The sequence below is a fragment of the Pseudochaenichthys georgianus genome, chromosome 5 (genome assembly GCF_902827115.2).
Source record: "Pseudochaenichthys georgianus chromosome 5, fPseGeo1.2, whole genome shotgun sequence".
Classification (NCBI taxonomy): Eukaryota; Metazoa; Chordata; class Actinopteri; order Perciformes; family Channichthyidae; genus Pseudochaenichthys; species Pseudochaenichthys georgianus.
Genome location: NC_047507.1, coordinates 10,421,731 through 10,435,298, shown reverse-complemented (window position 1 = coordinate 10,435,298; position 13,568 = coordinate 10,421,731). Strand labels below are relative to the sequence as shown.

Genomic DNA, 13,568 nt, shown 5'->3' with positions numbered 1-13,568 from the left:
TGTAAAAGCTGGCTGCAGCGTCAATGGACAACGTTCATGCAGACACTACCATACAAGTGGAGTGATAAATGTTCACACACACACTTTCACATAACATATTTAGAGACATCTCACACACTGTTGGCCTTAAGTTAGCCTTATCTGTACCACTTTACAATAAGACTACCCTTATAAAGGGTTTACAAATAGTTTTCATTGATTAACTAGATTGTGAACACGTTCTAAATCCTTGATAAGCTTTTATAACACATGAGATAAACAGGGCAACTGTGACCGGTTGCTTGCCAAATAGTGAGCCCACATTTAACTGTACTGCTAAGCCTTATTAGAAACGGTAGTAACTCATTAATAAATGGGAATGTGTTTTACACTTTACAACAAGGCTCCCTTTTGGCAGTTAATGTTAGTAACTGGTAAATAAATGGTCATAAAGAGATGCCAAGAAACATCAAGATGGAAGGGGGGGGGGGGCGGAATCAACTCCGTGAACAACAGATACCAAGGGTGCTGGCTGATGAAGAAGACGAAGTAAGCTAAGTAGCCACTATAAGGCTTAGTCATCTTGCCAAATAGTGAGCCCACATGTATCTGTACTGCTAAGTCTTATATTGGCTACTTAGCTTACTTCGTCCACTTCATCAGCCAGCGTCCTTGGTATAATGTTGCTCACTGAGTTGATTCTCGCTAAGTACTTAGGCTTAGTCATCTTGCCAAATAGTGAGCCTGTGTTGATGTATGAAAACTGTTAGAACTGGTTTGTAAATTGTTCTTAATGTTTAATAAAGTGTTTACAACCTAATTCATATCCTAATTTTAAACCCATTGTGAGGGTAGTCTTATTGTAAAGTGGTATCGCCTTATCTCTTGCTCACCATTGTGTACACGGATCTCCTTGTGTCTTTCCCTTCCAGTAGTGTAAATTATGTAATTAAGAGTGTGAGTGGAGATGGAAGTTGCTTGACATCCTCCTGAGTCAATTTTCTTTATATTTATAAACAGTTTTACTTATAAGATAAGAACAGATGGACCTTTATTGATCCCCGTAGGGACATGCAGGTGTTATAGCAGCAACAGAATAGGACAGAAACAGAGATAGTACATATGGGATAATAAGAATCCAAATGAAATAATTAAAAAAAAGAATAAACATGTAGTAATAGTATGAATAGAAATAACAAATGACATGAACATGTGAAGGTACACATATATTCTAAAAACATGGCATGTATTTTAAGCCTGGGTGAGGGATCATTGCAATACAAATACTTGACTTGACACACCCTTATCTGGTCAGGAAGATTCTAGCACCCAGGAATGCAAATTATCAATATTTGTATTCAAAACATGCAAGCTGCCGACACAACTGACGGTGGTCCGTTCCTTCTTAGTTCACAGATTTTATTTTTTCTCTGTGACGTGGAAGAGGCCAAAAAGAGTATGTTCTCAAGTCCAGTTTTTTTTCAATCCACGTCACTCCACAGAAGAAGGGGGCGGTGTGCAAATACCTGGGAAATAGCAACTTGACAAAAGAGTCAAGAGGGTCACATTTCTCTCCCAATGTTTATGCGCACAGTTTGCTACCATAAAAAATTATAAAGATTAACAAGGGGCATTCTTCCCCCTCCACCACCACAGGTTAGTGGGCCAAGCCTATAGTCTTTCTGCACAGCTTACCTACCTACCACTACGATGCCTTCAGGAGAAGAAGCAGTGGAGAATTGATCAATCCCCTGAATAACTTGATCTTTTGTGACAGATTGGAATACGCTGGGTCTGTTGGAGCAACCTGTGAGGGAAGATCAACAGGTGAGCAAAACACACACATGTTTAATGGGTTGTCAGTGTAGCATTTAGCATTTGTGTTGTGTTTGTATGCAAAGGTAGTATTTTTGATAAACACATCGGGGCTCCACTTGTATTTAAAAAAAGAAGGTCTATTAAAAAAAGAAAGAAAAGTAGCCTAAATGAAAAACTAAATTCAGACGGTACACTTACCAATTCCAATTTCCACCCAATGAAAGCTTTCTTTAGACGAGAGGGCTAAATATTGATGAAGTAGAAGACCAGCAATTGTTTTGCTCGAGTGTGTAAGCTCAATGCCTTGTAATCAGGCTATTGCCATTTTATAGAAACAGTAATCTGATTGCGTCTTTTTTTTGGTGTAACTGTAACAAAATACATCTTGATTATATTCCCATTACAGGTCATCCGTTACTCCCAAGGCCTGTGTATATGTAGCAACACTATAACGAATAATGTGTCACTAATGATAGCTTTTAAGGAACTTAAATGAACTTTAATGAACCCTGTTTCAGCCTGACCACAATGCAATGCATTGTTGAGTCAACTCAAGAAAGAATGACAGCATTTCAGATGTCTAGTCACAATAAATGTCAGGTTATAAAAGTGCATTTATATGGGTTTAAGTCGATGTTTGAATTTGTTTAATATACAGAGAGTGTACAAAACTGTTATGCATTACATTGTTGACTTGGGTAATTATATGATGATTTTTCAAAACGTATTCATTAACTTGGCCAGAAGGCAACATGCTTAGAGCAGATGATTGACTGACTCTTATCAGCACTCTGCACTGTGGTTCAAACTGCTTCTGGTTCTTGTCCAGTGAGAGTACATTAAGTTAGCCAGTTATTTCTCATGTCATAATGGTGCTTTTTTGAATAAGGTTCCTGCAGTTACTTTGGATGTGAAATCCGCAAGAAAAGCCTGATCTTGGACAACCATAGTCTCGAGTAGTCGGTGAGTTTTCTTTCTTTTATTGTTTTCTTTTTCTTACAGAATCAATGTTTTTGCTATCAAGTTCATATTTGGGTATTTATGATATTTCCATATGTTTGATTCACAATAACAATGATTACAGAATCAATGTTTTTGCTATCAAGTTCATATTTGGGTGTTTATGATATGTTTGATTCACACTAACTGATTCACAAAAACATAGTTTTCTGTCGGTGACACTCACAGCGGGAAGGTCAACTTTTAAACGCAGCAGCTGACATCAGTTTTAAGGACCATGCACCACAGGGGGAAACAGTTATCTGAGATAAACAAATGTAGGGCATGAGATATGGAAATAACTTTGGTATTTTGAATCAATAGTGACTGTAATCACCTTCTGATTTAGGACACATGATTCAAGGGCAGGATTACTCAACATAAATAGAGTACAGTGCTGTAGAATATGTACATAGTCAGTTCAGGTAAATAAACTGTAGATAGTACAGTTATAGTACTTGCTCTACACTGTGGAAAAACACAAAGGATACGGTATCTATGATGACATACAGTTCAATATTTTTGAAATATGATACACAGAGAGCACACGTCATTATATGTTCCATAAACTTGTTCAAAATGTATGGGTGACATTTAAATATAAATACAAGACCCTTATTTGATACCCTCTGCCCAGGGGTTCTGTTCCCACTGACAATAAACCTTCTGTTACCTAGACTACAGGGTAGGTCACGCAGAGGGTGTCCGGTTTACAAGCCTGAGTTTCATTACTTGTGCCATCTCTTTTTTCCCATGGCAGTTCTTATAATTATACACTTGCTCTATCCTCCAGTCTAGCCCAAACACCAAATATGTCATGTTTTGACTCTGTTAATTATACTTCAAGTAGTCTTTCATGCGGTTTCCACAAGGCAGAGTTGTGGCTCACTCACATGTTTGTAATAAAGATAGCTTTCTACAAAATAATCAATGAGAAGCCAAGGGAGAATAAAGCATGCATTGATCCGGGTAAAAGCTGCCTGAGGAGAGGTTTTTTTTCTTTCTTGGATTAAAGACCAAACTTTTGTGCTGTTTTTATGCAACGAGCTGTAGTCTGCGTGCTAAAGCTCCACCAGCGGCAGGAACTCTTTCCTCCTCTTTTGCCCCTTTCACACCAGCGCCTTTTCAGCTCCGGCTCGGAGCTAGAGCCTGAAAAGCGCCGGGTTTTCCAGTTCACACCGGAGCTGCGCCGGCTCTTAGCTCCGGCTCTTAGCTCCGGCTCTTAGCTCCGGCTCTTAGCTCCGGAATCCGCTTCATTTCCAGCTCCAAAAAATTGTCGGTCCAGAGGCAAGAGCTTTGGAGCTAAGAGGTGACGTCGCTTACGTCTCTCTTACGTCGAGGCGTGCAGGAAACTAAACCCACCTCCCATGGGTCGACTGTTATGCCTGCCTACAAGCAGTAGTGCCCAGGGGCGGACTGGGACTACAAATCAGCCCGGGACTCTTGACCGCAAGTAAATACCGCTAGTAAATGGTCGGGGGGGGGGGGGGGGGGGGGGGGGGGGGGGTGCTAGTGACTTACCGCAGAGGTAGACATTAAGGGTAAAATGCCACTGGCCCTCTGTTCATATTTGGTTTATTAAAATAATGATATTGTGGTCATTGTTAAAAAATGTCTGCTATTTTTATGAGTATTATTATTTGTATAATGCGCTTTCTGCCTTCCTGTCATCAGGAGTTAGAAATGTGATGGCTATGTAATTGATTTGATTAGATCCTTCATTATCCTAAACTGCTGGGACATTTCGCCAATACCTTTATATCGTCTACTCTTCACTTACTGTCAGCATAGGTCGGCATTGATGCACAGAGCCGACAGAAGACCTTGTTTAAACTGGCATCATATTGAGAGGTGACGCGTCCTGAAACCAGGAAGTAGCTGCTGGCTCCCTCAACAGAGAGCTGGCATTTCTCCACAGGGTTTTGGAAAATAGCTGGAAATAAGGTCTGTGGAAAACAACCCCATTTGATAAATGCACGTTTTGTTCAGCCGGATAATCTCCACATGTCTACTGTTATCTGTGTGTGAATTTTCTAGCGTCCAGGAGAGAAGTTTAAAAAGGAGACTAAATGGAGTCTCTGAAAAGGTTCAAATTGGTACTTTAATTAATAAAAAGCGTGGTGATGTCACAAACAGAATATAGTCCGAACAGAAATACAGCTGTGGTTCTGGCTCTGGTCGTGAAGAAGAGAGAGCCCGTTGGCTCAGGTTGGTTGAATATATATCCTCTGCTGGCTCCTCCCTGCGGGCCGGCTCTCAACATCCGTTGTTACGCATATCAGAGGATAAAGACATTGTACATTCAATATATATCTAAACACGCCTTTTCTCTTCCTTAACTCTTTCATGACTTTTCATTTAACACATTCTAAACGCTGTAATCAATACTCCTAAAAATACAGCAAATACTTCACAGCAGTTTGGTTTCCGGTTGGTCTGAATGTTGTCACATTCTAACCACATCTGTAAACAATAACGTAATCAAATAAACTGTACCTTATCCAACAATAATAATATCTCGACGTCTATAGTTGTAGTGTTGAAATCAGTAGGTTTCGATGTGCAACATCATATCATATTGGTGCTAAATTCACCTCTATAGTAAATGGTATATTAGCCTCATGCTAACCGGAGATGAAGGATTTTCAGAATAAAAGCTTAACAAGTTCTTGTGCACAAGAACTTCTGGTTTTTCAGTGTAAAACAGCAATTAAACTGACTGTGTGTTTAAGGTGCACTATGCTCTCAAAACATTGATTTTAATTTCTAACAGTCCCTCCTTACACACCTAAAAGGTGTGTATAATACTGAAATCAATGAGTTCTTCATCTGAACTCTGCATAGTACATAACTCATATCAAAAAACATACAATAAAATGGAATGGCTTTAATATCAACCTTAGAAAAATACAAAAATACTTTGACTGTTCAAACATACAAGTTTTCCCTTGTGCATAACTTCCAGTGTTAATATTCAATATGGTTCTTCAAAATAGCAGCATTCTTCAAAATAGCAGCAATAGCTTGGTATCAGAACATTTCTTCCTCCCTCCTTTCACAGAAACCGTTCTCATACCACACTCAGTTTTAAGGCACTTGTTTTTACAAAGTGAAAAGAAACGACCCATTTTAGAATATCAATGATCCATACAACATGTGATCCATCATCTTAGAACAGTATGGCTAATAAAGAATAAAATAAAATATCTTGTACCAGTTTAATGTAATAATAACAAATAAAAATACACCATCTTGAAATAGTATAGTATAATAATGAATAATAAACAATACACCATCTTGGTATAGTATAGGGTAATAATAAAAATACACTATCTTGGAATAGTATAGGGTAATCATAAAAATACACTATCTTGGAATAGTATAGGGTAATAATAAAAATACACTATCTTGGAATAGTATAGGGTAAATTGAAATGGATTCACTCCATTTTAGCATTTTATGGTTCTCACTTCTTCACATGATTTCATCATTTAAAGAATCACATCGGCTGGACATTCATTGAATAATCTCATCTCTGATCGTTTAACATCATTCAAACTAACTCATCATTTTCATCAACATCTGTATACGGGGGTGGATCGTCCTGTTCTACTAACATTGGAAACTGTTCCCCCATGTGATATTGACCCCTAGCATATTCCTGGTTGAGGGCCCCATTAATCAGTCGGTTTGCAAAAGCGCGGATGCAGGATGCGAAACAACAACAGCCCAGTGCCAATATCACGATCACAGCTGACATAGACATCAGTCCACTCAGTAGGAAATCCTTGTACTTCCCCAGCCAACCATCTAAAACCCCCCCCAGGGGGTTCTTCTCTATCCCACTGTTGTCTGCTAACTCCATGCTCAGAGTAGTGAGTCCCTTCAGAGCCTTGGTGACTGATCCATCAGGTGAGGTGTTGTTTGGGATGAAAGTACAACATAAGGTTCCGAACATTTTGCATACACCCCCTTTTTCTGCCAACAACATATCTAGGGCCACTCTGTTCTGCAAAGACATCTGGCTGGTCTTGTCCAGTTGCTCGCTTAGTCCCTTCATTGCATCTCTGGAGTGATTTATGAACCTCTGCTGATTGTAGTAGATATAGTTAATCCAGTCCACATTCTTATTTATCGTAGGCCAAAGAAAAATGGATTCCAACCCTGCTAAGATCTGGTTTCTAGCTTTAAACTCATCTGGAACTCCCCTGGGCACCCCTATGCTGTCTATGTACACTGTGGAATCAAAACTCCCTGGAAAGACTGACCTTTTAGCCCTGGTTGCTTTGGGCTGGACTGCCATGTTTATCAGTTGCTCGGCCGTCATTGGTACCGCATAAAAAGGCATCACTAGCTGTACCAGAGCACAGGTCCCTGTCCAATCCTGTGGCAAAACTGAAAACAGGGTTTTAGTGCCACAATACCACCACACATCGGTTCTGGGATACTGTCTAATGGGCATAGCTATACCTGGGAGAAAATCCTGATTCATTAAAGTCGTTGTAGAATTGCACCACTTGAGAGTTCCTACTTCTGTACCTTTTAGGTAGTCCCTTGTGATGCAGTCATAAAGTCCCTCGTAAGACGTGAAGTCAGGTGGAATGTCATTCATTTTTACCACTGGATACTTTTGTGCAATGTCGACACAATCTGCTGGGGATTTTTGTCCATAGAGTTTGTACATACAGAGTTGTCCTCTTGGGTTATTGTGGGTGTTAAATGGAAATGGCACTGTTCCCAAACTTGGTCGGGCAGCCGCACAGGCCAGACAGTCCGCCATCTTGCTCTGCTTAACAGAATAAACAACCCAGTCTAACCAGGAATTTGTGTCCTCGTATCCTGTTTCTACTGCTATGACTTTCTGTATAGAGGTAGTACTCAGATAGGTGACCAGTGGATTGTTCACAGATTTAGCAGGGGATATTTCTGGTTCTGGTTGAAAGAGTGATTCAGTATATTTTGGGGCGAGATCAGGGATTACATCAGTTGGTGGGTCAATTATCTTCACTAAAATTGATCCCATTGGGTCTTTTCCAGGAACTTCTATCTCCATCAGTAAATGGAATGCAGTGACGTCTCCCTTTTTCTTGAAATGGGGAGTGAGTGCACTTTTAAAAGCAATTATTATTGGATTGTGTTTGCTCATATCTCCACTATGGCGACCTTTGGAAAAATATAGCTGAGACCTAAACGCCAAACCAGGGGGATTGTTATTACCTTCTGCCCTTGCACTCCAATATACCTTCTCCGAACCGGGACACCATGAGTTATCATCTGGCCGTCCCCAAGCATGAATGCACCCATAAACGTCATGGCCTGTTTCGTCTTGCAGTTCTCCACATACAACCACATCACACACATCAAGACTGACCGTAACCGCTTCACCTCTGGGGATGAGTATTTCTAACCCCTCCTTCTGTTTCTCCGCTGATCTTTTGGCTCTGGGGATAAATGGAAGTTTTTTAAACACAACTGACGTTCCGTTAGTGACATTGGCATTTTCTACGAGTGTCCGAATGGATTTGGGTTCTTCGCGATGCTGTACCTTCCAACCAACCAGGAAAATGCCAATTGTGATGAACACAGCTAACAATGTTATTACAATTCTTATCCCTAGGGGGCCCCTTAATTGTTCTGACTTCTTCAATGGTACTTCATCAATTTTACCCATGGTTATATCAGTTTCAGAGTTTAGAAGAAATGAGTGCAAAAATAAAGTATGTAAAAATAATAGAACAAAAATAATAGAACAAAAATATAAAAAATAATGAAACAAAAAGATTGAACTGATAGTATAAAAATAATAAAACAAAAAGATTGGACTGATGGAATATTAAAATAATAAAACAAAAAGATTAGACTGATGGAAGTTAATCGGTTTCAGATTTAAAACCAGAATGGGTATTCTGTTTTAGTATTCAATCTACAAACCCTAAAGACAATTTGTCTTTTTAGCTGTTTCTATCTTAATGTCTCTTGATTTGATTTGTATTCTTCGTTTTGTTCTAGCTCTGTCAAATCAGTCCTAACTTCCGAAAACTTTCTGGAAGGTGCCGGTGTAGGGCGACAATGTGTCAGGTGGTGCCAATTTGCTCCTTTTTTACCTTTTATCCGGAGAGCGTGTGAGGTTCTTTCAACAACCTCCCACGGACCCGTCCACCTGGGTTCAGCCCACTTTCTTTTGTGAACTTTCAACCTCACCCAATCACCCGGTCGTACAGGAGTCTCTTCTGGTGTCTCGTCTGGCGTCTCTGCAGTTCTCTGAACCTGTGTAGACAAGACTTGGATAATATTACTCAGAGCCCTGACATATTCATCCACTTCTATTTGTCTGATGTCTAACACTGGGCCTGTCCCTCCTTCTCTAGGAGGCCCAGGCATTGGCCGACCAGTTAACAACTCATGGGGTGAAAGATGTGTTTTAGCACCCTCAGAAGATCTCATTGACATGAGTGCCAGAGGCAAAGCATCTACCCATTTCATGTTTGTGCCAAAAATGACTTTTGCTATTTTCCCTTTTAATGTTCGATTTGCTCTTTCTACTATACCCTGAGATTGTGGGTGGTATGCTGACCCAAACTTATGAATTATACCGAAATATAACTCAACTTCCTCCAAGTGTTTACTTGTAAAATGTGAACCATTGTCTGATCTTATTATCCTTGGCACCCCATAACGGGGTACGAGTTCTGTTTTAAGCCATTTAATGACTGTCTTTGCATCTTCCTTCTTACAAGGAATGGCTTCAATCCATCTTGTATAACGATCAATCATTACTAACATATATCTAAACCCTCTGACCACATTGTCTGCTCCCATGTCTGTATAATCAATACAAATGTCTTTGAATGGGGCTTCTGGGACTGGATACCTTCCCATTGGGCACTTGTATGGTTTTTTTACATTGAAAGCATTGCACGTGTCACAGTCGTTTACGAAGTTTTCAACCATGTCCTTCATGTAAGGATGCCACCACTGTTGTTCAATGTCTTTTGTTGTTCTTGCTTTGCCCACATGAGTGGGACCATGTGATTGTTCTATTAGCAGGTAGCATAACTTTGCAGGTGCGACTAAACGGCCGTCATGGGCTCTCCACAGGCCATCTACTTCCTTTGCTCCCTTCTGACTCCATTGATTCTGTTCATACACTCCAGCATATTTCTGCATGTCTTTGATGTGTTCGGTGGTTAACTCCTCTTGAGTATTGGCCTTTGTACATATCATTTGCTTGCTGTACCCTCCTGCTTTCTTTGCTGCCTTGTCTGCTGCATCGTTCCCTCTGGATATTGCATTGTTCAATATTTGATGTCCTTTGCATTTCATTACTGCCACTTGTGCTGGCAACAGTAAAGATGTTAGCAGGAGTTTTAGCGCTTCGGCATGCTTTACTGGTGTCTTAGCAGATGTTAGGAACCCTCTTCTGATCCACTGTGGTCCGTCTATATGCACTGCTCCATAGGCATACGCTGAATCTGTATAGATGTTTACTCTTTGTCCCTCTGCATGCTCCAAGGCTTTGGTGAGTGCCACTACTTCTGCCAGTTGGGCTGAAGCAGGTTGGGAGATGATTTCTGCTTCTAATGTCTCTATATTTTCTCCCTCCTGCCGGACTACTGCATAGGAGGCCACATTTCCGTCGTCTCCCTTGTAACAACAGCCGTCACTGTAGAGAGTGAAGTCTGGTTGGTCCAGAGGATCCGTTTCTAAATCAGATCTTATCTTGAGATCCTTTTGAGAGACGAACTGACAGTCATGGGGTGTGAGCTCTTCAGTGCTCAGTCCTGTAGACATGTTTGTTAAACCACTTTGGTATGTTATATGTGGTTTCAACAGACTGGTCTGAATCTTGATTTTCCTGATTGGGGAAAATGTGAATGCCTGTGAATTTATAAATGCCACTACTCCATGGGCTGTGTTGACTTTCAATGGGTGGCACATTACCACATGTGCAGTTTTTTCAATGACTTTTGCTAGTGCAGCTAGGTGTCTTGCACATCCTGTCTGGCCTAGTTCTATATTATCTAACTTTGAGCTATGGTACATCAGTACCTGTCTTACTCCCCCTTTTTTCTGAACAGGACCCCATTACTATTCCACCTGATTCAGAAACGTCAAGGCAAAAATCATCGTCATAATCCGGAGTGGAAAGGTGTGCCGCTTGACTCAGGGCTTGCTTCGTCTTTGTGAAAGCTTCTTCAGCCAACGATGTCCACTCGAGAGTAGCCTTAAGATTTCTGTTTCCTGCTTCTGCAATTATGTGTCTCAGTGGTTGTGTCAAATCCACATAGTCAGGTATGTACGTCCTGCTGTAACCTGTCAGGCCCAGGAACGCAAGCATTTGTTGCACTGTTTTGGGTTTTGGTTGAGAGAGGATGGAAGACCGTTGTGCTGGTGTCAGAGTTAGACTGTTCGAGGAAATCATCCTTCCCAGGAATGTAACTGTTCTCCTTGCGATCTGTGTTTTTTCTTTCTTCACTTTGTAGCCCACATTGGCCAGTAGGATTAGCAATTGTTGTGTCACAGCCAGACATGTCGCTGCATCTGGCCCGGCTAGAAGTAAATCATCAACATACTGTATCAGAGTCACTCCCTCCGGTAGTTGCAATGCACTGAGGTCTTGTTTTAAAGCACGGTTGAATAATCCTGGACTATCTTTGTAACCCTGTGGCATCCGATTGTAAGTGTATCGCTGTCTTTGGTAGGTGAAAGCAAATATATCCTGGACTTTTGGATCCAATGGTAAGCAAAAGAATGCATTGGCTAGATCTATCACTGTGAAATATTTGTGACCTGGATTAAGATTTTGTAATGCCACATGTGGATCGGGAACAGGAATATTAGCAGTTTTAGTGAGATTGTTGACTTCTCTTAGATCATGGACCATTCTCCATCCCTTGTTTCCAGCTTTTGGTACTGGCAAGATGGGAGTATTCCAATTTGAACCAGTGTGTCTGATTACTCCAGCTTGTAACAATCCTTGTATGGTGTTTCCTATCCCTCTATTTGTTCTTGCTTCAATTGTATGCGGGCGCCAACATGGTCTGTAATTTTCTACCAGCTCCACTGAGACTTCATGTTTCACTAATCCAACATCATAGTCTCCAGTGGTCCAAAGATGTGTAGGCACCTGCATCAGCATTTCTTCTGTGTCCGGATGGTTTGTGTGTTCTCGTCCATGATCTCTGTCCAATTCTTGCTTCTCCAATAGTCCTTGTTCCTGGCTATTGTTTCCAATCCTCCACATCGTCTGGTCTGTTGATCTCCACAGAAAAGGTGATTCTGTTGCCAACCATTCTTTGTTCAATGCAGCCTTTATCATTGGACCCAATGATCTGGACTCGGCTCCTATGGTCATGGCGAGTGTGACATGAGGAACAGCTTCGTCAGATAAATTGTACCATTGTTTTTGTTCTGGTGTGAGTTTTACCGCTGCTGCTACACCCTGCGGTCCTACGTAGATGTCTGCTACAGTCAAATCTTCCATCTTTCCCTCTTTATCTTCCATCCATGCATCTTGATATTCTTCATCTGGCCTCCTTAGATAATTGTACGTACAATGTAGGGGATCTTGGGGGGGCCCATAGGGTCCCAGTGTATTTATCCATGGCTTCCAGGCCGTGTACGTTCTTTGGACATGAGGAGTATCGATTTCAGTGGTGATTAAGCGGCTCCAGTACACCGTGGTTGTGTCATTTTCTTCGTTGTTTTCTGGATTTGCTGCCATCATCATGATTCTCTGTTGTCCGTCGTATGTCTGGTAGAGTGGTATCTGGCCTGGAAATTGGATAATCAGCCCATCTGGTGTGCATAGAATTCTTGCTCCTGATTTTACGAGCAGGTCTCTTCCCATCAGATTTATGGGACAGTTTGGGGCATAGAGGAAAGGATGTTGCAGGAGTTGCTTCCCAATTTTTGTGACCAATGGTAATGTATATCTCTGTACATCAATTTTTCCCGAGTATCCAACAGTTTTGAGGGTGTGTTTTGAGAGTGGTGGTGGTTTTCCCTTCAATTTTGTCAAACAGGAAGCTGTGGCTCCTGTATCCACCATCATTTCCACCTTCTCTCCCTCAATCTCACAGGTGACCATTGGTTCGTCTTGGGCTGGAATTGCTTCACCTGTGATTGAATCCTCTGGGCCTCCTCATACATATGGACCACTCCAAGCTGTCAGAGGCATTTGGTTCATGTTTGGCACCTCTCCTCCTGGTTGTCCCTGGGATCCTCTGCCTCCACTTTGTCCTCCCCTCTGTTGATACTGTGTTGGCACGTACATGGGTGCTTGTGGCTGTAGTTGAACAGGAGTATACATAGGCGATAGCGGTTGCTGAACTTGGGGATAATACTGTTGTGCAGGATGATATGGTAATACTTGTGGTGGGTTTTGTATTTGTTGATGCGGACAGTCTTTGGCCCAATGGTCCATCTGACCGCATGCGTAACATCCCACTTTCTGGAAACCTCTTCCTCTGCCTTTTCCTCTGAAACTTCCTCCACCTCTTTGCTGGTATTGCTTTTGATTTTCTGGCACCGCCTGAGCTTGAACTGTTAGGGGTGTCTGCATTACTGTCTCCGTTTCTATGGTCTTCTCTGCTGTAGTTGCCATTTGCCTTGCCGCTTTCTTGTTTTTATTAGCTTCGGTATCTTTTTCAGCTATTTGTATCTTCACTAGTCTCCTTGCTTGGATTTTATCGTCTTCATCTAGTCCCGTTTTTGCTGCCTGGTGTCTGATATCGTGGTGTATGAGATGTTGTCTCCATTGTTCAGCGGGT

General features: G+C 41.4%; 1 protein-coding gene across 7 annotated transcripts in view; it reads left to right on the top strand.

Annotated features, from left to right (window-relative positions):
* Nucleotides 1-1,523: 1,523 nt before the first annotated feature.
* slc2a9l2 (solute carrier family 2 member 9, like 2) overlaps nucleotides 1,524-13,568 on the top strand; it is a 266,419-nt gene continuing 254,374 nt past the window's right edge. For 2 of the 7 annotated variants that reach the window (XM_034083021.2, XM_034083016.2), the window contains exons 1-2: nucleotides 1,662-1,806; nucleotides 2,687-2,760. The gene's annotated coding sequence lies outside the window, so the exon portion shown is untranslated. Of the gene's footprint in view, nucleotides 1,636-1,660; nucleotides 1,807-2,619; nucleotides 2,761-10,973; nucleotides 11,536-13,568 lie in introns of those variants that run through there. The other 5 variants (XM_034083017.2, XM_071203083.1, XM_034083015.2 and 2 more) reach the window with 4 other exon arrangements.